Source organism: Nothoprocta perdicaria, unplaced genomic scaffold (assembly GCF_003342845.1).
Source record: "Nothoprocta perdicaria isolate Ctin4 unplaced genomic scaffold, notPer1 scaffold_4, whole genome shotgun sequence".
NCBI classification, from domain to species: Eukaryota; Metazoa; Chordata; class Aves; order Tinamiformes; family Tinamidae; genus Nothoprocta; species Nothoprocta perdicaria.
Window position 1 is genome coordinate 11,103,326 of NW_020455643.1, and position 23,815 is coordinate 11,127,140.

Here is a 23,815-nt window from a genome sequence, read left to right on the forward strand (position 1 = left end):
CCGCAGCTCGGCGGCCCGCGCTCACAGCGCCATGGCTGGCGCAGCTCCCCCCGCGCCGCTCGCCGCCGCTCGCCCGGCCGCCGCTCTCCCCGACGGCAGCAGCGACCCTCATCGTCCGCGCGGCAGCGGGCGGCTCCGGGCCCGGCTGGCCGCGCGGGGACGGCGGCGGGAGGAGCGACAGGAGAAGGAGGAGGAGGAAGGAGAGGGGGGAGCTGGTGCTGCTGCTCCGTGCGGAGCTCAGGACGCTCCGCGGTGCCGCCCGGCGGGGCGAGGAGGAGCCGCGCGGCGCCCTCCCGCCCGCCCGCATCCCCCGGGCCGAGCCGAGCCGGGCCGGGCCGAGCGGGGGAGAGGGCCGGGAGGGGCTGGGGAAGCCCCCCCGGCCGCCCACGCGGCGCAGGGCGGCTGCCAGGGCGGCGGGAGCCCCGCGGCGGCCGGGCCGGGCCCGCTTGCAGCTGCTCCCTCCTCTACGCAATCCTACGTGATCGCGGTGTGGATGAGAGGCACCGCGCGCAGAGCGGCCACTGCGGCTCCGCGGCCGCGCCGCAGGTGCCCGCGCAGGGRCCGCGAGCGGCGGGGCCGCTGCCCGCGCCCGGCGGCTCCGCGGGGGGGTCCCGCCGGGCCCCTGCACCAGAGCCCCCCGCGCAGGGCAGCCCTGGCAGCGCGGACCCCGCCTGCATCACCCAGCTGCACAAGGCGCCCAGGGACAGCTGAGCTCAGGAAGGGCAGCCCTGGATCTCCACATAAGCAGCTGCTGCTTCTAGGGCAGAACGAGGACCGCGTTTTCCACATTTTGGGTTCACAGAGACTAATAAGCACACATGCAGAACGGGAGGAGATGTGACAGGGTGCCCAGACAAAGGCAGGACTGGAGTGAACACAGTCTTGGTGAATACATGTACCCTGTATGCATCCTTCAAGGGGATATCTTATATCCAGTAGATTCCCCAAGCAGCTCGGGGAATCACCAACTTCAGCAAAACAATGTGCCTGTCTCCTTAGCAGCAAGACCTTTCCCTCAACCAAAATACTTTAGCTCTAAACCACTATAAGGCATATATATATATATATAAAGCAACTAAAATACCCACCTATTATGACCATACAGATTAACTGAACTCTGGCTTTACTCCCTGATTTGCACTGTTAATCCCACGCCTGCCAAAAGAAGGTGGGATCAGATTTGACAGGAGAGCAGGGGAGGAGGATATTCACATCATTTGAGAGAGACAAGTGTTTGGCTGTTGATCTGTTTTTTACTGCTGCCAACTTTGCTGAGCAGATTTAAGTGTCCCAATCAATACAGATTTTTCTTGCCTTTCCTGTAACTAAAACGCTTCGTATTTTAATTTTCTCTGCCGGATTATTTCACTTGACTTCAAAGACTGTCGCAACGCAAGGTACCAGCATGGCCTGAAGAAAGCTGTTTGCAATCAGAAAACAGTTGCCTGCATTGCCAGTGAATTATCCAAAGCTTCATCTTCAAAGGATGTGAGCAAATCTGATATCTTCCCCAGAAAGAGGTTTTCCATCTCTATATAAAGATATTTCCTGCCTGTAGCCTTCAAATCTCTGTTAAAAGAAGGCTGGTTTATCCCCCCTCCCCTTTCAGATAAGCTTCACATATTTTGACATGTGATGCCTTTGTTTTCTCGCGTAGCTGCCAACTACGAGCAGCAGCCCTGCACTTAGAAATGATCCTCATCAGAGATAAAGTTGCTAACAGGTTTTTCTGGGGATTTATCCATCTGGGAAAAGACTCCCTGCACCTCAGAGAAGTGGTTCTCGCAAGTCTCTGCAGGGATGAAATCAAACTAAAGCTGGGCTTCGAAAACTGAGCGTAACTCTGCATTTCCTAACCCCCAGGTCTGTGTCTTTATTTGTGTGTGGCCAACTAGTCACGGGATTTGGTTTGGAAACAGGGCACAGAGCCACCAATTTCCATGACACTGCAGGYACCTGCTCCGTACCTGCACAAACACCAAATTTACAGGATAGACCACGCATTCAAGAGCGCCCTGCAAGCCCATAGCAGGTTTTAGGGAAGCTAGAGCCAGATCAGCCCTAGCTAAGCTAGTTTAAGACCAGTCTCGCCCTTCTCCTGCACTGCCATTCTTGCAGTTGGACCATGCTATCTTATATGGACTGCCAAGGGCAGCAGAAAAGCCTTCACGTCCTCTGGATTCTTCCCACAGAAGAGTATTTCTCAATGTTGATTTGTGGAAACACGGTTGAAAATGTCTCCGTTTTCATCATTTTCACCCTTATCAGCTGCTGCTCTCCGAGGGAGGTGCAGCACATGCTTCTCTTTCCAAATGGCCTCTACTGAACTGAGGGGCTGAGTTGCTTCCAGCCTCCAAAGGATTGTTTTTAACTAAATTGGTCCATTTTGACCATTTTTGCTTCCCTTAAGGCACATATTTATTTATTCTCCCCTCCTTTTCCCTTGAGCTCCCTCTTCATCTCCTCATTGTAGAAATCTGCATGGCACGCACTTTGAAGAGGGGAGGAGGGAACAGCGACCGATTCATAAAATGAGCCAGAAAGAAGGTTTTGATCATTCTGGAGAGAGATTCCAGCACTCTGCTGCAGCATGGGGATATGAAAGGGCCCCCATGAGCAGGCAGAGGGGCAGGCCCCCCAYGGCCGCTGCAGAGTCAGCCTCACAGGGCTCATTAACCACCAGCTACTCCCCTACACGGTAGCCTCTCGATATGGAGAGAGACCAACATAAACATTTCCAGAGGTTACTATTTATGAGGTTTTGTTCATTTGATAAATAARCTCTTCTGTCCTCAATGCTGAGGTTTAGAATTAAGGCCTGGCTCAATTTCAGGGCTTTGGTGGTTTGAACAGAGAAGAGATGTAGCATTGCATTCCCTTACCTTCCTAAACAGAACCATCTATCTAGGTCAAAACGGAGGTTATTGGCATCTTTCCTTAGCAAAGTGCAATAATTCCCGCAGGGTAGCTAACAGAATATCCTGTTTATTTTTCATAGAGGCTTCAGAAGCCATAGGCTAYGTTCCGTAGATTCCCTCATTAGGCTCTCTCTATTTCACTAATTCTGTACACGTCGAGCCAACAACAGAAGCGTAAGCATTTTTTTTCATATCTGCATAGCTCCTAAAACTGAATGCATGAAAGTTAAGTGATTTAAATTTAATACCCCTTTAAAAAATTTAGGCACATTTCTGTAGTTGAATGGGGGAAAAAGAAAAACACCCATCTCTGTCCAATAATTATGAATGGCCTAATTTACCATCTTAGAGCAGCATAGCAACAAATCTCTTCCAATAGGAAGGCACCACTGAGTTTGAAAGTCTGCATCCAGCCTCCTCTAAAGAACTGCATCTAATTTCCACGCTGCAAATTACATCTAAAATATGTGTATTGTCAGGTCTGCTTATTAAACAGAAATTAAGCCCGTATCCATGTTTTATTAACTTTTTCTTTACAAGGTAGCCCCTTGTCGCACGTCTAGCATAATTAAAATTCAGGCAGATTTGGCATTCCCCAGTCTCTTTGCGTGGGTGGACTTCTTAAAACACACGTCTGTGTAACCTGATAAAGAAAAGACCTTACGGTATTCCGCTTGTTTTATGTGCAAGGTAATTCTGTTTACAACGCATGGCTTTATATCTGTGTTTGGCTGCCTAATAAGAATTCACATGGCCACTTCAAAATCTGCTGTTCTGGGAGAGAGATCTGGCCCTAAAACACCATCAGAGTAGAAAACTGGCTGGCTTTCTGGTCCTTTCTCGCACAGCTGAGCTCCGAGCTGACTAGGCCCTTTTAATAAATACAGAAGAGCCTGCATCATCTGATTGCTMTATTAAAATAATTTATTTAATGGGCCCCTCACCCTCCTTTCTTGCTTCAAAGATTCAATTAAAACCAAATTTGCAGCTCATCACAGGGGCATTCATTACCCCACTCAGTGTCTTTAAAAACAAGTCAAGCCTAGGGAGGGCTTGGTGCAGAAGCTGGGCTTATTTGTGCCTTCAGACAAGTGGCAGGTAAACAGCTACACAGTTTGCAGCAGGAAACTACTGTTAGAAGAGGAGGCCACAAGGAGCATCAACACAAACCAACAGAGCTCAGAAGAACAAATGAATTCAGCTGAGGTTTTGTATGTACGTAATGTGCATATTCGTCCATTTAAGAGAAGGTTTCTGCTTTTAGTTGTCCTTGATTACTTGTTACCTACATCAAGCAGAGGCAGGAGGACACAGACGTGCTTCTTCTCTGAAGGCAACCATGGCTGTCTAGGGATAAATATCAGCATGAACCTTTCCTCAGGAACTTCACACATGGCTGACTATATCTGGTCTCCTAGTTTTGGAAGTGCCTGTTCAAGACAGCAGCAAAAGMAGCTTCTCCTCAACACTGATTATTTTCTTAATGCTTATTCTTCCAAGCAAGAAAATAGTTTTAGTGTCTTGCACTGGTAGGAGGCAACTGCCCTTCTCACACTGGGTTCCTGTCTGCCTCCATGCAGTAGGACCAGCACTGCCACAGGGTGCTGCTAGAAAACCTGTGACTTTGAGACCATTTGCATATGAGACCATTCCTCCTGAGTAGAGGAATGTGTGGCATTCGGTACGGTTTCAAGCAAACCACGAGGCTCACGAGATTTAAGAGGCCGCGAGTCTTCCCTTCTCTGTCTGTGAAAGCAAGATGCTCATCCTGTGAAGCCTCCTCATATTATAGACATACACCAGACAGTGGTTCCAACCCAAACCATTTTCAAGTGTACAGGGAGAAGCCTTTCAATTTAAAGTTTCCATCAGCTTGACTTTKCTCAAAGTCAAACGGATCCTTCCTGATTAGATCTTGGCTGAGGCAAAACAGCCAGATTACATGATTAAGAACGATAGAAAAGATGGAGAATACAACCCCTACCACACTCCTCCAGCAGGACTGTGGGACCTTCTGTTCCCCAGCAAGTGATACCAACCAAGGCACAGGTATTGCACCAGTATACRCCAAGCAGGAGAGGGAAAGAGAAATTGTCGAAGTGAAATAAAAAATTATCTCTTGCTCTCACCCGTAAATCTACCTGCACATGATGGATTCTGCCAGACCTAAAGCAGCTTTGGAAAATTCCCTGACCCCAAATTTGTCCCTTCTCTCTTCACACAATCTCCAAACCTATAAGGAGCCCAGAACTTCCAGCCTTAGCCAATCCACATCTCAAATCCTGCCAGGTTGGAAGGCAATGCTTCAAAGGGGCAGCCTATTGCTCTGTCACCCAGCAAAGTCTCCTCATGGTTCAGGGAGCTCRTGGGAAAAGCAGCGACTCTGGAAAAAGCCTTGTGCGAGCCACTGTCATGCAGCTTTGTGGAACAGGAGTGCTAGGACATTAATCCTGCCCTCAGGATGCCTCTGAAGTTGCATGCATCCACACTGCCTCTCATTTRTATTTATCCAAACTTGCTTACTTCTCCCACACACTGCCAGAACATAATCAATGCTGAACATAACTAACAGATTAAAGGTGCCATACAGCTAGGACAAGTTTGGGAGACTCCCTCATTTTTCATTGACATTAAGCACAAGACACCTGAGGGAAGGAGGTAAAGAAGATGGGGCCAGACTCTTCTTGGTGGGGACCAGTGTCAGGATAAGGGGTAATGGGTATAAACTAAAACACAGGAAGTTCCACCTTCACATGAGGAAGAACTTCTTTACTGTGAGGGTGACAGAGCCCTGGAACAGGCTGCTCAGGGAGGTGGTAGAGTCCCTTTCTATGGAGATCCTCAAAATCCACCTGGATGCCACCCTGTGCCCCATGCTCTGGTGTCCCTGCTGGAGCAGGGGGCTTGGACTAGACRATCTCTAGAGGTCCTTTCCAACCTCAACCACTCTGTGAATCCGTGTGTAAAAAGGAACTGGATGACRAGATCAYTTCTCCCACGTAGGCCTGCCCCCAAGCGCACCTCTCTTGCTATTTGTATTGTCAAATTTTCTCTTTCAGCGACAAAGCACTTTTTRCTTTTGCCCAATAAAATCAAAACAAGCATTCTCTTCAAAAATTCCAGCTGACATGCTTCAGAAGGGACACAGACAAATAAGGGATCAGAAATTAGCTGCAGGAGGGTCTAAAGTTGACAAAGAACATCTGTTTAGCAAGAGACTGGAGCAATTCAGCCTCTTTAGTGCTGTAAAAAATACAGATAATGGGGTTCCAATGAGGCCACTCTGTGAAAATACTCTTGCTACTCAGTTGTACTTGCCTGTTAATATTGTAGCCACTTAAAGGTTGCTTTAAGTCTGGCTAGCTGCAGAAGAAAAATGCCAGAGATTGTCTATATCCGAGAGAATGACAGAGGTGACTCGGTCCCAAGTGATAAATACCTTGTTTCTCAATAAGAACAATTTTGAAAGGAGGAGCGCTTCAGTCCAGCAAAGTCAGGATGAGATGCAAAGCCCATAAGTCAAGGCAAGGCTCATGTTTATTGTTAATAGCAATGGCAATTCATAAAGAGAATGATATGGCAAGAACTGTGATGGATTTTCTATCATTTTACTCTAATAGTCAATCTCTTTCAAAAACAGATGAGCTGATATCATAACACACAGGGTACCAAGGACCCTGGAGATGTCACCGYGCACTGTATCAGCAGTACCTCAATCATCACTGACAAGGTTGGTCCCATCCCTGCTTAGGGACCTGCAGCAGTGGAAATTCCACTTGGGAATGTTGCTCTGCACCAACCTCAGCGGAGCCTCCCTGTGTCTAATCCAAAACTCACTTTTCTGGAAGTTTCTTGTCCCCGTGACACTCCTATCACAGAGAACTTTCTGGAACTGACAGAAAGACATGACAGACTCSCCTACTGTCATTCAATATTAAAACTAATATGAATGGAAATCCACTTTACAAAAAAAGTCTCAAGATTTCAAATTTATGCTTCCTTCCTACACAAAAGGAAAACAGGACCTTTTGGAGCTCACCGTGAAATACCAAAAAGCAGGAAAGCACATTGCTGCAGGAGAGCTGATGGGCTCCCCACTCTTCAACATCAAGACTCAAATCTCCAATTCTCTGTTAGCCAGAGGGGGTGCATGAAACTACATCTTCAAATCGCTCTACTACAATATCAAGAAACAGCCAAGAAATGACTATTTCCTTTGTTTCCCACATTTTTGACAGAATCGATTATTTTTTTTTCCCCACAGGAAGGGGGGGTGGGGAAAGTGCCATTACAGACTGCAGGGCTGGATTTCTCCAGGTCTTCATCTCAACCTCCCAGCCTCTGTCACCAATATGTGTGTCTCACATGAATTACATCTTTGGCCTTTTCTGCCCTCTGACTGCTGAACTCCAGAATTGCTCTAAGCAGAGCTGCAGCAGCTGCTCTAAGCGCTCTGTGAGGCTCTTCTGGGGCTTTCCAAGAATAGCTTTTGGACACCRGCAACTTCGTTTCCTTGCTTCCTTTATTCACAGCCTCTGCACAGCTCTTACCTTGGACAAGGAATCCCTGGGCTATATAATTTATTTCCTTTTATCTGTTTGGCCTCGCTTTCTTGTTTGCCTGTCCTCTCATTGTATGTTTCTCTGCCATTTCAAGTTAAGAGTTGGTGTCTCTTTAGTCTTATTACACCAACATACACACAAAAAACCAAAACCCCTCTATTCAGTTAAAGGGTTACTGGAGCWCTGCTACAAATAACAAGTCATTGATTGAATTTGGTACCCAGAGACCAGCCTTGTAGAACAGCAGAAATAGGTGGAGAGATCAATGCCTTTCTAGCACGCCTGGAGAAGTCAGCCATGGCCCCTGCCTGCCCATCAAAGTCACTTCCCAAAGCCTTCCCTTTGGAATACAGATGACACAATCCCCTGAATTTCCCCTCTTTACCCTTCAACAGGGCTGCAAAGTTGGGATTGACCCTTTCATCATCCCTTCTTACCACTTTCTGGGACTATGTCCCTCCTGTGGCGCTCGCCACTGGTCCCATTACACTGGCAGGAGCTGTAGGCACCGCTGGCTCACGCGCCAGCTCCGTGCAAGGCACGAGCCCCTTGGCAGGGGTCAGAGGGAGCTGCCAACAGAGAGCTGAGCCTAGCAAGCCAACCTGCAGCACCCCAGCAAGAGGGGCAGCAGTCACAGCAAAAGCCTCCATCCTTCATCATATCGAAGGCTTCTGCTTTGATCTGCTGGAAATGCCATCTTTTAGGCAGCTATGGGTTCACCAAACTTTCAGCCTTGTTCATGCAAGGTGGTATAAACCGGGGGGAGGTTATTTGAGTTCCTTTTGGCAGAAGCTTACTCACAAAACTAGATGTGCTTGGCAATTAGAAATTGCAGGAGCGTAGGAGGGTGGGGAGTCTAAATTAAAAGCCACTTAAGTGGGTGCTTGAGTAATTATTGGGAGRCTTCTGAAGAGACATTTTTGTCAGTAATTAAGGAGAACATGGCTTTGTGCTGGGTACAGGTGGCAATATGGCAAGAGAAATCATCAGCACTCCATGCGGAGTTGACCAGCTACCCGTTAGCTCTACAGACATATTGAGCTCTTCTGCCCAAAGAGCATCCTTGAGAGCTGAAAGAGAGCCAGGGAGACAGACAAGCTGAAATGCTCATACTCTTGCAGTCTCTGATYCTCTGCACCAGGGAACAGGCAGCAAAAAAGATAACTTTTATGAAGCCACCTCACTCCAAAGGCCTCTGTTCCTCATCAGAGATAGATCCTGTTGGTGCAGGATCTGACACCCATTTGCTTGGGAACTTCCTGTTCCTGAAAGTGTGTCCGTAACACCTGCTCCTTTCTCAGTACTTGGTAGTAAACATTTTTTCTTCATTTCTCTAGATAATTCTAGAAACTGGTGCTTCCAATACCCACTCCAGCACATCACATACTATAAGAYGGAGGATGCAAGAAGATCCCTCATATAAAAACACTGATTTGGCAAAGAAGTGATCGAGAAATAGAACTACTTCTAACCCTGGAACAACTTCTTCCTGACAGACTTGGGCACTTAGGAAATCTAGCCAGAAGATCAGTAGCTGCCAGGGCAGTATCTCCCCCTGTATTGGAGAGGTATGCAAGTAAGTTTTGGAAAAAGAAAGAAAGGAAAAAAAGTAACAGTAAAAGGAATATATGCAAATGCATCCTTGAGGAGGAGCATATTTCAYAGACACTTCATCAGCTTCAAGAACTTTTAGGTCCTTGTTATTCATCAGCAAGTCTTAGCTGTCATGAGCTAGAAAGAGAGGCTGAGATTTTAAAAAACAGACAGGAATGCACTAGGTTCCCAGATTTCACCGACAGTCCAAGGACTTCCCGAAAAGGCTCAGCCCCTTGCAATCCTGATGACATGCCCTGAAGTTGGGATGTTCATGAGATCTTCGCTGCAACATTCACCAGCTTTGGCCCCTATTAAACGCACCAGATTGATTTCATTCTGCAAAGCTCCCCTTAAACAAAAACGCTGGCATAAGAGGCCAACTCTGGGTATTCTTTCTAGAAAAAGCTGTATGSTAATCCCAGGCTTATTATTTGCCCTTGGATATCTCCAACAAATGCAGTCCTATTGCTTTTCTTTTTTGACCCCTGACACAATGCAAGGTCTGAAAAGTCTTCTTTCTGTTGTTATTTATTTAACCATTTCACATGGATTCCATCAGACTGAATTTGGTCCAGCTTCCCTAATTTTGTGAAAAAAGGAACATTCAAAAACCTTCAGTGAAAAAGAAAAAACATCTACAACATTGAGCAGCCTGAATGAAAGCTTTTCTTTTTAAAACAAAGGATGTTCCCTTGTGTTGCTGGAAACCCTGGCACTGAAGCAATTAAGAAAGCGAAACTGGCTACAAACTAAAGCAGAATGGACATGTTTCATAGATCTTCATTGCTTCGGCAGAAAGAAACGTAAACAGGGCATAAATTACAGCAGTCAGAGGACAGATAAGCTGAAGGACAATGCTGGCACAAGAGCAAATGGGTAGAAACTGGCTAAGAATAAATTTAGACTAGAAATTAGGCATGGTTTCTAGAAACAAGAGGAGTAAGGTACTCCCAGTTAGACTAGTGGGCATCTCTCATTCTCACCCTGCCCTCGTACTGTTGTCTTTTCCCCCCCTTTCCTTGTGAAATGACCCCGTGACACAGCCTGCAATAGCAGGAGCCACAAGATACCTCTGGTATCGCTGCTTTTAAATATTTTAGAAAAGGGGAAGCATTTGCTGCACACTCAATAGATTTTTAAATGAACACTGCTGCTTTAATCTTTGATAATACTTCTAACATATTTACCCTAATAGTCTTACTCATTTAATTGATGAATTACARTAAACAAGAGTAATTACTGAATGCTTTTATTTAGTGGTGTCATTAAGAGAAAGAAAATAAAATCTCCTGAAATACAAATATTCCTATATAAGCATTGTTAGGAATGTAATGACAGCAGGGCATGCAGTTGAATGCTTATATTGTTGCTATCATTTAAACATCAGCCCAAAGCTTATCTAGTTTGAAACCACTCCTGCAGATCTTTGCTATCGATTGGTGCAGCGTGCAGGGACAGCATTTTCCACAAGCTCCTTTCTGGATGGGGACTCTGTCAGGATGATCCCTCCTGTGTGTGGAGSTCCCCTGCCTGCTGGTAACCAGATGTGTCAGTGTTCCATTTCTGTGKGTCGGATGCTTTGGGAGTGGCCAGTATCAGGTTGGGCTGATGTTCACCGGGTGAGTTAGGGARGCAGAATATCCCCATGGATGGAAATGGCACCCTGGGAGGGCTGGTTGATCTTAAACTCTCTCAGGAGCCTGCAGTGAACTGCAACATGGGTTTTCTTCCCCTGCCACCAGCTACTTTAAGAGCTCACTCACGAGACTTGATGCTTCTTGGAGCTGCCTGTAAGGGATGCTAAATAKCAGCCCTCTCCACTGGTCCAGAAACAACTGTGTACTCACAGGCCTTTGGCAAAGCAGGGAATTTACAACACCTGTGCCAAGCATTTACCTTTAGATGTGCACCACAGGGATCTACCCAGGCAAAAGATGGGCTCCATTTGCAGAAGGTTCAGCAAAGAAGCTTCAGGTGATCTACATCATCCCAAAGGGGCTCCACAGACCAGGACTCCAAGTCTCATAACTTAGCCGCTCCTCAGCCTAAGCAAAACTTATGTCTATGCCTTTAATTTCTGCACTGAACTGTTTTATTGCCAGTTAATGTAGGTTAGAAATGATTTGCTACTGCATAATGTACAGCAGAACAACAAATAGACATTAGCTACATATCACAAATCAGATAATTACCAGCCAAGATATTCTTGCATATGTTCAACCTCTTAAACAATGTAATAGGACCCTGTCAAAATAGAACTCACATTACAATGGCATTTTTGGCTTCTAGCACTTTGGCTTTCATTGTAATAACTTCTAATTTTCTGATTTTTATCTGCTCCCCCCTCTCCTCTGCTTTTAGTGGTGCAGGAACCGCGCTTACACCAGCTCTAGAGCCRGACCGTTCTTGAGCAGTCTTTCTGCCCGATCCACAGCACAGCAATGAGACCCACGGGAAGCAAATACCAAAAATTATCCTTAATAACAAGAAGCAGCAACAGACTGCAGCATTACTCCCAGGTCAGGCACCAACTCGCTGGGCGACCACAGAYGGGTGACCCCTCCACACTTCAAATTCCTCCCATCCCTGAAAGACGATGATAGACCTTTTGAGAGACATCATCTAAGGAAAGCTTATGAAGAAACTTTTAAGGGGGAGGGTACCTGAGATAGGTTTGATGCAACAGTGGGATTTATCAAATATCACTCCAGGTTCACAAAAATGAAGAGGGGAAAAAACAGGGCACAAACATAGAGTACAACAGCAGAACCAGCAAAGCGGCTTCAGTCAGGCCCCTGCAGCAGAGGGAACCTGGGGTCCCCCATAAGCAGCAAGAACCCTCACTGGATGGGGTCACTCTTCAGGAGTGGTTGGGAACTTTGGGTGGAAACAGRCAGTTGGGAGCAGGCAGGAACCTGGTCATGGGAGCTGCTTGTGCTGCCGAGAGCCCCGGTGCCCTTGTGGGTCTCTAGCTCGGGTGTCTGCAGACAACTATGACATGCAAGGGGACATGCAGTCTGTTGAGGGTCTCCATACCTACCCCAAGGACAGCATGAGCCAGACTCAAGCCCAGGCCCAGCTTCTGCAGACCTGGAAAGGGATGGTCCCCATGGAAAGACAGGGGTGACCTTTACAGTGCCGTCATGCCCAGCAAGTGATAAAGCGATGCTTGAGGCAAGGGAAGGCCGATAGAGGAGCCTGCACCTTGCTGGTGCTCACGGAGCATCACTGCAGCTGTCAGGAAAGAYTCCCCTTTCACAAAGAGATCAACATGCTCTTCGGCTGACACGTTTCATCCTGTCCCATCAGCGCCCAGCTCTGCTCCTGTCCCCCACAAGCTTATGACCCTGTCAAATTTTACATCCCCCTGCAAAGCRAGAAGCCTCAGCCCCACATGTCATGCTCTCCCCCGTCTCCAGCTATTTCAGCATATTTACAACTCTCAGGATTTCTGTGTCACTGCTGTAAATGACAAGGTTGCCACCTCGCTTCACCAGGACTTCGTTTTCTCAGCACCGCAGTCCCTCCGTGGCCAGCACAAAGATTCAGAAGCTTGGCAGCCCAGAAAGAGGAGGAAGACAGTGGTGCCGAGGAAGGCTTCACACCCACAGCTATCCCTGCAGGACAGGTACCTGGGAGGCCTGTCCTTCCAGCACACTGAAACAGAGGCGAGTCCTGCAGCCCCACCGAATGCCCCTGTGAAGCAACGCGCCAAATGGAGATATTTCCTATCAAAAAGGATCCTTTCCCATCCTGATGAGCAAAAATMTCACACAAACCGCTAAAGCATCTCAGGTCAGCAAAAGTGACACAAGGACTCGTAAGAGATACGTGACAGAGCGGGGCAGCAACCAGAGAAGTGAGCTTAAAAGGAAGTCTGCTGTGACCACCCCAGCTTTGCTGCCAGAACTTAGCAAAATACAAGAATCACCAGACAAGTAATAGCAAAATAACTCTGTTTCTTTTAAGCAGACTATAACACTATTCCCTGAGGTTGTCCATCTACCTCCACTGATAGGAGATTCCAAACAAGGCAACTAGAAAAGCCAGCTACTGTTTCTGGCAGCAGACCAGTCCTCTACCTTATGCAGTGCTGAACACTCTTTATGCCAATATACATATATATATATATATATAGAGAGAGAGAGAGAGAGAGAGAGAGAAAGAGAGAGGCATCTACCATAAGAACAACATGGATTTAAGAAAATCAGAATAAAGTCAGGCTCTAGTTACACCAGTCCAGATTGAGTATATGCACCCCTGAATTTGCAGGGAAAGTATACCATTAATGATTTTTATGTTTAACTATGTCCTTTTTAAAGTCTCCCCCTACTCCCCTTCCCTGAATATCATCATTATTAACATCTGCAAGTGCTTTCTGAAAGATGCACCAATTAACACAGAGCACTATTTTTAGACTGGCACATTTTTCTAGACTTTGGATTCTTTTTGAGAGCTGGCAGTAGCCTGGTACATGTTGCAGGCCTTCTGCACACACAGGGCACCACCCGTGTCATCTCAGAGGGCACCAAGCCTTGGACGCCTTCTGAGGGCACCTCTGAGAAGTACCACCAAAGTTCATGTTACAGAAGACACTTGAGGTTGGCATCTCCCTCAATAGTCATGTGCTCCTTAAGTTACAGCTTGTGAAATCTCACTAGAGCTGTCCCTCCACCACCTCATTACTGTCATTGATAGGCACAGGCTGAAAACATCCAGCTCATTCCACATCTTCCTTAACTCGTCCCCTTCCTCTGATGGTCCCATCATGCACATGAAGTTGCTGAGCACAGAGGACAGGACAATGAAGTTACCTGAGAATTCTCACTCAGCTGCTCAACCTTGGGCTTTGCAGATACTTGCCCCATCCCTCAGCACCTGAGCCACTCGCATCCATGSTTTTGCCCTAACGTACAACAGAGCTCTATCCTGCCCAACCCAGGGAAGGGCAAATATTCAGAGCTGTGTTGGGACTGCACAGTTTTTTCCCTTCATCTTTTATGGGGAACAAAACAGGACACCTGCAAAAGATGCAGCTTAGCTCATGCTTAGCCAATAAGAAAAGTTAAAGTTGTGTGTACTTGGTGAGCCCAAGAACTGGGGCACAGTTAAGCAGAGGCTCTGTCCCCCCCATTTTCTTCATAAGAGCATTTTGCAGCATAGGGAAGAGACCAGCAGCTGTAACCTTCACCCCACGCTTCCAGCAGTGTCCCTACAGACAAACCCTAGCACTTCTCCCCCTACAAACCAAGCAGTGACCTTAMGAGCAGGTGAAAGCTCTTAGCTTGTGCAAGCAGTGGAACCAGCATGGAGGTAACTAACCCAGCCCAACAGCAGCCAGGCTCCCCTCACACCCCTGCGGCTCAACACCAGCACAGGAAAACAGCTAGGAAGGACAGAAGAAAGAAGTATCAGTTGTCCTAGGAAGGGTTTTGCAAGGAAAGGATGCTCCCGGTGGCAATGCAGCAGCCACGGCACAACACGGCGCTCAGCAGCATCCACAACATGCCCCGCAGAGGCCTGTGGCCGGGACTCGGAGCAGCTCCGAGCCAGCACAGCCGCCCCGCTGCGAGGCCGGGCACGCGGGAGCCAGCAGCAGCGGCGGTGCGGGCGGCTGCGGTGCCGCAGTGCCGCCCAGCGGAGACGGGCGGCAGCCGGGCCGGGCCCTCATGGCGCCACCACGCTCCCGCACGCCAGGCCGCCCCGCACGCCAGGCCGCCGCAGGGCCTCGCGGCTGCAGGGCGGCTGGCGCACACCGAGCTGGCCATGCCCACAGGGGAGAGCCCGGGTTCACCCAGCTGCCCACATGGAGCGGGTCTCCCCCAGCCTTCGTTCATGTTATATACGTGCCTGCTCTCCATGAAACAGCGCAGGACAGTTGCGCTCCTACACGGGCCTTGCTCAGCACATAGAGCGCCCTGGCCTCCCCTCCCGTAGCAGGAGCCAGGCAGGGGCTGCCACCTCCATGGGCGACCTTGGGGCTTGCAGTCCCCGGGTTGGCAGCTTCTCCAGGGCACAGCATCACAGGCTGCTGCAGGAGTCTGCACGGCAGAGAAAGGCTGTGCAAGCAGGACATCCTCCTTCTCCTCTTGGTGCAAGGGCAGAAGTGTTTTGACACCCAGGCCAGCGCTTGGGCCATTTTGAGCATTGCTTGCTTCTGTCTTCCTCCTGCTAGCCCGTTTCTGTCTTCCTACACCACTCCACAGGCTCCCTTTGGCCTTGGTCCCCAGGAACCATYCTTTGCATTGCCCCCCCTACACCATCTCCCTGTCTGCTGTGTCCAGACCATACTAAACCCACACTCTTCYTCTCTTTGCTCTCTGCTCCTCCCTCACCCGATGACTTTGGGARCACCATGATATTAGATCAACTTGTGTGCTCCCAGCCTCAGCCCTGACATGCCCACAGGGTACTCTTCACTGTAGAGCAGACCCTGGCCCAGAAGCCTTGGTCAGCAAGATGCCATCAAACACTGGGCATTGGCCAATCTAGGCTAGCTCTAAGCCCACAGGACCTGGATGTTAAATACAGGAGGAGGTTTTTAGCAACTGCCTAGAAGGCCTTTATCCATTTAAACCAGGGCTTTGGCATGCCATCCCTCCACTCACATCATGTTGAGGACTCAACTGCTCTCGAACCTCCCAAATGTTTTCTTAACATAGTCACTAGCTCCTGGCATCCCTCTGCCATTTGCTTGCTCTGCAAGGAGCTGGGCTCCTGCTGTCAGTACAGCTACTTCAGGAGATTTCACAGGCAGAAAGTGGCTGTATAGGATCAGCTAGGGGAAAGCGGGGCTACTGGAATCCAGGAAATGTTCCTCTGAACACCTGTGTTCAAAAGGAGCAAAGGAAATGATGGGATCTACTCCAGGCTCACTGCCCCATTTCCCACCAGAAAGGTTCTGCAGTTTCAGGTACTTCCCAGACCAGCAGTCCCAGTTTGCTGTCTACAAATCATCATCTCTTCTACATCCTGGGAAACACTTGTACTTCAGGCAGTGCAACCTGAGAGGCTTTCTACTTACCATGATCATGAAATTAATAGATRGTTTGAGCCCAAATGTGGAAAATAATCACATCTTTGAGATTAGTGCAGAGAGAGGTACTCAGCATCTTCAAAGGTGGGGGCTAAAGTACTATGCCAGGAAAACCTCGCTATTTCCTGAGCAGGATATTTGCTCAGACGCCCTCCTTCCATACAGGGCAGAGACACCACTGAGCCCTGGACCTGCTGCAGCATCTGTCCCCGCAAGTGCAGGCAGAGCACTGCCACCTGGTGCTCACAGGGACACCCGGGGACACACRCGCACACACAGAGCAGCCTCTGCTATCATAAGGCAGTAGCGTCTACTACACACAGCACATCTAGCACCAGTGCTTGGGAGGTGAACCAACTCCAAGCCCATTTTCTAAGGAGGGCTTCTCCAGTAATATCAAAACTCTGCAGGTCCACCTCCCGTTGGGGCGTTACCACTTTGTGCCATACAAAAAAACCAGGATTTTCCCTCTTTATTACAATTGCCTCATAAGCTCCTGCATAGTTCACAGCTTTGGCACAGAAAACACGTGACCTAGTGCTGCGGGTTACAGGACAACAAAATCTGTACATGGAGGTGATCACACAGAAGAGAGACATTTGGATTTTGTTTGCACAGAACGCTTGGGGATGTTGTGCCATCTTGCAGTGTTAGTTTGTGAAARCCATCTGAAAGCACTGAAAACAAGTGTTTTTCTCTGTATATGTTTAAGCCAAACAGTTGACTGGTTACTAAAACCTCATTCCTCCCCTCCAAACCTCTTGGCATTAAGAAAAACAGATCTGTTGCTCCCCCTGCACTAATTTAAACCGTCTCTCCTTCAGCACAGAGTCATCATGCTTCACACAAAGAGAATTCAAGTGCAAATTCCAAAGCAGAGTGGCCTGCTATGAAATACAAAGATCTATAACTTATACCAAAAATGCCTATGCACCAACCTCACTCTGTTTTACACACTGCAGAAAACTGAGGATGTACCAAGGTCACTCTCACTCTCTGATTAAAAAAAACAGCCAGGAGCAGAACATATCACCCATTTAGTGTCACAGAGTCGCACTGTGCACCTTCTCTTGCAGGACAGCCTGGGCAATAGTGCCCCAAGGGAAGATATTTTTGAGGAAGCTGTTTTGCAGACAACACAGAAGCTGACCAGAACCTTAGAGTATCATTATGATATCATTAATCACCTTGATCCTACTTTTACAGTGACTCAGGCACTGTCCTCACATCCTGCCATCATCCATCCAGTCAACTCTGCTTCCTGCGGGGTGCCCCCATTACAACCTATGGGGACAACTGATATGTTGAAGCCAGGGGCTTTGGTTCCTTTCTTCATCCCATAAAGGACAGAAATGACTTTCTTGCATACTCCTTTTTCCTCTCCTAGTCCTATTCCTTGCAAGTCAGRACACTCTCAGAAGCAGGAAAAGGCGGCTGGCAAATTTTGGACCTGCAGTTGCCCAATGCACAGGATTGATCAAGGCAGGCAACTTCTGCTCCTTAACCATCCACCTTACCCTAGTCCTGCGGGGCAGGAGCTGGGAAGCTCAGATGCTGCTCCTCAGCAGTCTGAATACATAGCAGCAAAATCCAGTGAGCGCATCTGGGTTCATGACCAAGCAGTAAAGGCCAACACGCAGACAGATGCGCTGCCACATCAGCTCTGGATAYTACAACCTGCAGGGTAATGTAGGTGCACAAATTACAAAGGAAAACATTAGCTAACTAGCTTGGCCTTTTCTGTTCTGCTTGTTCATTTTCCTGCAAGCAGGTTGTGAAAGTCCTTGCTCGCTCTGCTATGTATAGCTATTTGTTTGCATTGCCTTGAGCAGTTCTTGCTCTGCCAGTCATGCAAACCCCTTGTTTGTAACTTATCGTATAAAATGGGAAATTAATGTAGGAAGCAGGCTACATACAGCTTTCTACCACAGCATTAATGACAAAAGCTATATTCCATTTTAATGCTGACGTATTGTGCTGCATTGGCTTGCTGCTCCCTGAGAAAAGGAAATTTCCATTGACCTCACAGTCCCACACCCTAACTCTGCAGCAAGAACTGAAGTTAGACTGCAGGTCACATTTCCTAATGTTTTTCAGGAAACAGATCTATTCAATATTTGTTTTTCAGGAAACCAAAATAGAAATTCAAAGAAAATGACCAGAAAAGGGTGGCAAAGGCAGCCCCACAGATATTCCTAAGTGCCCATGATTATGTAGAACAATCCTTTGGATATTGCTCTTACTCTAGAACAAGCACTGCAGAACCAAAGTTTAAAGAAATGTATGCTCTAAAAGGCAATGGCCTTACTAACACCTGTGATCTGTAACTGGCAAGCATATTATAAACTGACAATGCAGCAGTTACTCACATCTTTGGCCTATTTAAAGAAATCTTTGAGGTTACCTTGCCCAACAAAATCACAGTGAGAGAGTCCATTATTTCTCATGCGCTGCTGCTTTCTCTCCTGGGTGCTATTTTCCTTTCCAGCATTGTCTGTTTATACAATTAGGTGTTTCCTACCTAGGGACGTGGCTTTTGCAATATCATAGATCACAGCAAATAACGAGCACTGGCAGGACGCTGCCAATCCTCAGTGGGCCGATGCTGAGCTCTGCTCTTTGCAATTTTTTCCAGTAGATTTTGTTTTGAACAAAAGATGAGAACAACAGAACAGCCTTGTATGTACCAGCAACACTACCTTGAGCACAGCACAGGTCTAAGAAGTCTACCGACTATTTGAAATAAAAAAGACTTAGAAGGAACATCACTAGAGCTGGATCTCATCATTGTGGAAGTAGTTAGCGGTTCTATGACATACCTTCATTTTACAGCAGTCCCCCAATTTTTGTGGAAGGAAAAACTTCTAGCCAAYTTGCAAAAACTTCCATCCAATCCTAGTTACACTGAGATGGAGAGAAATGCAGTCACTTGTGCTGATAAAAGTGAGAACAGAAGCTTGGCTTGATCACAGGAGGCCTTGCCAAAAGCCAAGGACAGACTAATGCTGCTCCCATCTACACTAAAGTCTGTGCAATTGCCCAGGACTCAGCTAAGGCCACCAGGAGCAAGCAGAAGTTACTTCTCATGCTGCTGGGACACAGAAGTCACAGCACCCGTGGACACAGTGCCACAATTTTCCTCCCCAGCACACTAGCAAYAACCCAGGTGCACAGCCTGGAGCTGTAGCAAGAAGTGTTCCTTATGGTGGAAGAAGCCCACAATTCCTTTCTGTTTGCCCACATAAGGAAAACTGGGTCTGTGACGAGGTTTGCTTTTTGCTATGCAGTACAGCAGCCAAAGCACATGGCCATGGTCCACAGGGCACTTCATCCCATGCTAGGCAATACGCAAGTCCCTCATGCCACCTCTTCACTGCTGTCATTACCTTTGCTAGCTAATTGTGGGCTGGCACGGTGCCTGCTTGGACTTCAGTCCCTGCCAGGGCCCATTGGCCTCTAAGGCAATGGCCTGGCAGGAGCAACCAGCCCTGCAGCAYCTGGAGATGCTGTGACACAACATGCACGCAGAGAGCAGGTCCAGGTCTCATTGTCATGCCCATTTTCCTGTGGTCCTACAGGCACTCTTGCAGCTAGCAATCAAAAAGACTCTCAGTGAATAATTATCACCATCCTTTATCATCTTGAATGGAAAGGCTGCTTGAAAACCTGCCRGGCCTGAGAAGATGGGTCTGTGATGGGGATGTGGACATTCAGGYCTTCAGGGGTTCCCTTAACTCCTTAGGGAGAAACTCTGGGATTGCTGGTTGAAATTCCACTTTCATTAACTCATCTTGGATCACAGAAGTCTTAAAAGGCAGGAGGAACAAAACAACAACAACCAAAAAAAAAGGCAAACAAACAAAACCCAAGAAAAAGCAGTAAAGCATTTGTTCTCACTAAAGATGTCCCGTATGTCACTAACGGGGCACRGAACCACTTTCCCACTGGAAAATGCATTCCTGTGACGGGTCCAGAGAGAAACCAAACGGACCCAACCTTGCAGCCACTTCAAGTGGCTTCTATTTAAGCGTGGATATTTGCAGCTCTCAGATCCAGGTGCCCATTTTCAGGCCGGGGGGGCTCTTGGTTGGCTGCCAGCCCYGCGCCTCCTCTGCAGAAGGGGGTTAAGCTGTCCTCGCCTCCGTGCCACCAACGCGCTGCACGGAGCGTGGCCCATTTATCCCTCCCGAGCCTGCTGCGGTGCTGCCAGCTACACCGGGGATTTGGCTCCTCACTGAGACACCAAGGTTCCGAGAAGGGGAAAAGGCTAACGAGATGTTCCTGCCCRTAAGCTGCATAACATTGCACAGCATCTTTAAGGCAGCAACTGCGTGTCTTTGAAAGTCAGACTGCTCATCTGAGCACCGGATCACACTACTAGGAGCCCAGACTGACCTTGCCAGTGTTTGGCTTTATAGGTGGAGGCAGCAACATCCTCGCTGGCCCCAGCAGCTCAGTGGGCAGAGGCCAAGGCTGCTCCAGTGCCTGCAGCTCCCTTGAAGCTGTGCAGCCGAGTGGCCACAGGGAGGCATCAAGCGGATGCGCTGGCTCCTCATTAAACCAGGCAGGGAAGGAAAAGGCCTTGGGCACGACTGCCTTAATGAAGCTGGTGGTTCTGCCCACTAACAGGGCCTGACACACGGCGGCTGAGGCGCAGCTGCACAAACAGGCACCGGCACTCGCAGACCCCTTGGTAGCGCCGGTGCCTGGCAAAGCAAATAGCTGTTTGAAACGAGCCTAGATATCGATGCTGCAGAGCAGGCAGTGAGCTTGCTTTTTAATTAAGCATATGTTCATGGAAAGCATCTGTGCACCAAGAAGCCTGTGCAGAAAGCAGCTCCCCCTGCCACCAGCAGCCTTCACATCTGGGCACTAAATGCCAGGGCCGTTCTCACTAACGCCCACAGCAGGCATGGCAGAGACAGCAGTCACAGGCCGTTGTTTCTAGTTTTCCTTGCCTATAGAAAACAGCAGCGACTTGTAGGTGATGGAAAACTAAAAACCAGARGTAGATGAAGCAGAGAGTGTTTTGGAAAGCAGATTAAACAGGGATCCAATATACTCCACAAGCTAAGCTAGGCACAGCACCCCGTCCCTGCAAAGCTGTGGCACGCACCTTTTGGACCTGTTCTCTATGCCATGCGCACCCGCAGGTAGCCGGGCACGCACCAGGCACACAGAGCACTGACGCGTGGCAATTAACGTTCTAAAGCAGGGACTGCTCCCATCCCTAGGCGGAATGGGAGCTATTCCTCRCTGGGCTTGGAGCGAGCCGGCAGCAGGAATGCGATCAGGCCGCCTGGCGGTGCGAGCGCCGCTTCCCTATGGAAATGCACCAGGAAACATTCAACTTCAGGCCTGCTCTAAAAGGCCAGTCCTCAAAACGGCTTGAGGGGCTCCAGTTTCCCAAGCATCCAGAATTTGTGATAGACCCTGTTCCTCTGAATCACCTGAATCACATTTCCTTGGTTTGGTTGAGCTATACTGATTAGGTAGAAATTCATACAGAGTCACAAAAGCAGAAGGAGCACAACTGATTCATTCAGATAAGCATGCAAAGCACTTGAACTGTAACATAAATCTACATAAAAATGCTCTTTTCAGTTCCTTATTTTGCTGAACTTTATGAATATTACAGTACAGACAGAAAAAAAAACAACAAATAAAGAAGACTACAGAAACGTAGGTCACTCTTCAGGCTACAGATGTCTGTCACTTCATATTACCAGATTTCAAACTTGCCAAGAAYTATTATTCAAATAAAAAGCAGTTACATGTATCTAAACTAGTTCATAGACTCCAAAACCATCTAGCAGATTTTGATGTGTATTTAACACTAGCTTCAAGAAGAACTAGGAATTAAAATCCCATATACGACTTGAGAATTAAAAAAAGCTCAAAGCTTTTATTTTTTAAATCTGGCTGCTCTTTTCTTTCAAAAAATATGAAAATATTTCAGATTCCTAAGTGACAGAAACTAGGCACATCAGGGCTAAAATTAGCTTGTTCCTCAAGGTTTCTGTTACAGAAGTGATTGCATGAGTTGGACTGTAGTTAGAATTATTTGTCCAAGACAAGAGTAGTTCCAGTAACTCCAGCAAGGAGTTGTGCTCTATGAGGCCATGAGGGACTGGTTAAGTCCCAAGGACAGAGCCACAGAAAGCTTTTCTCCAGAGACAAGTATAATCAACACAGTAACAATATCTTTATGGCACGTAAAAATGATAAAGATGCTTTTGTAACTAGTAAAGACACAGCTCCTCCCAGATAGTCCTGCTAGCAAAAAAGCCCTGCTCTACTAACAAGACTGCAACGGCGCTCTAGAAGAGAGGCTCTGCTCCACCGCAAGACCATCCCAAATCCCCATCCCTTCTTCAATAAGCCTGTTAGCAGTGTTTTAAGCACTCCAAATATCTGTCAAAGATTTAGGTCTTGCCACTGGAAACTTCCTTTTAGCCCTGCTCACTACTCAAAAGGCAGGACAGCCGTGCTGCAGAGCAGGCTCCCTCCAAGGCTGCAGGCAAGCATCCTTCTAGGCTCTGAAAAAGGCAGAAACCTCCTTTGAGCAGCTGTACAGAAGCACACATGAGCATCCAAGAAATCTGTGGAAGGACAAGGTACTGTCCATTTGTTGATCAACCACTATCAGCCCAATCAAATTTCATGGAAACAAGAAAAAAGAACTACATTTGATCACTGGAGCCAAACCAAGTTATCACATCCCCATGAATCACCACTAGCAAGTGAGCTGCAGTACAAATTATGACTATTTCATTAACCTAAACTGGATTGCMCGACTCTGCCTATCTGCTAGACCTATCTGCTAATACCCTTGGGCTGATGACAGAGCTGGGTATCACACACCACAGGTACCAAAGACACACAAAGACACATAGGTGCTCACTTGCCATTTCACAACAGCCATGTGATTTGTAAAGCACTGTCCCTTCCACATTCCTGAATAATCAGAAGAGCTTTTCAACCAATAAAAAGCATCCACATTAAAATACCAAACTCAGAATGTGCCACATCCTCTATGAGATGTTTATTTTCCTTTCTCCCATTACAGACTAGAGTTTTATAACTGTAGGATTGGCTGAAAATGTGCAACCATAATTGGTTTATCAGAGGAGAAAAATATCCTGTGGAAARACCCTTCTTTATGCAAGAAATGACAACTTTTCTCCAATAAATTTAAAAAAGAGAATGTAATTTTTCTACACTGAGTTCCCAAAAAAACTAAAATACCAAATTCCAATGTCTTTTACTACTGTCTTTCACCTCTGCTCCCTTGGTTACAACTGCAGTTTCTAGACAACTTTGGGATCTCTGGGAGAAGTGCCAGCAAGCGTGCCCCACGCCCTGCAGACTGCCGGGCTCAGATTACTTAGTGGATTATCTCTTTATGATTAAAGGATTTTGGCTCTTATTCAGAGATGTTACAGTCCTCCCCATGTGAGGTCCTGTTTGCTCGGATACAGCAGCATTTGATGYTAGTGTAAATGTTTGGAGAAAGATGGACTTAGACACCAATTTGGGCTTGGCTCAGTGTGTTTCTGTGAACAGCTGTCAGGAGGTGCCGGCCGTGGGCACAGCAGGTGCACAAGGAGGAAGAGATGCAAGTGCAGACTTGGTTTTTGCTTCACAGATGCCTCTGTTTCCTGAACTATATGAAAATAATACAAAGAGAGGGGCTCAGGTCC

At 47.6% G+C, this 23,815-nt stretch overlaps 1 protein-coding gene across 2 annotated transcripts in view; it reads right to left on the reverse strand.

Moving 5' to 3' along the window:
* FGF12 (fibroblast growth factor 12) overlaps positions 1-23,815 on the reverse strand; it is a 203,071-nt gene that overhangs the window by 94,967 nt on the left and 84,289 nt on the right. The window lies entirely within an intron of this gene.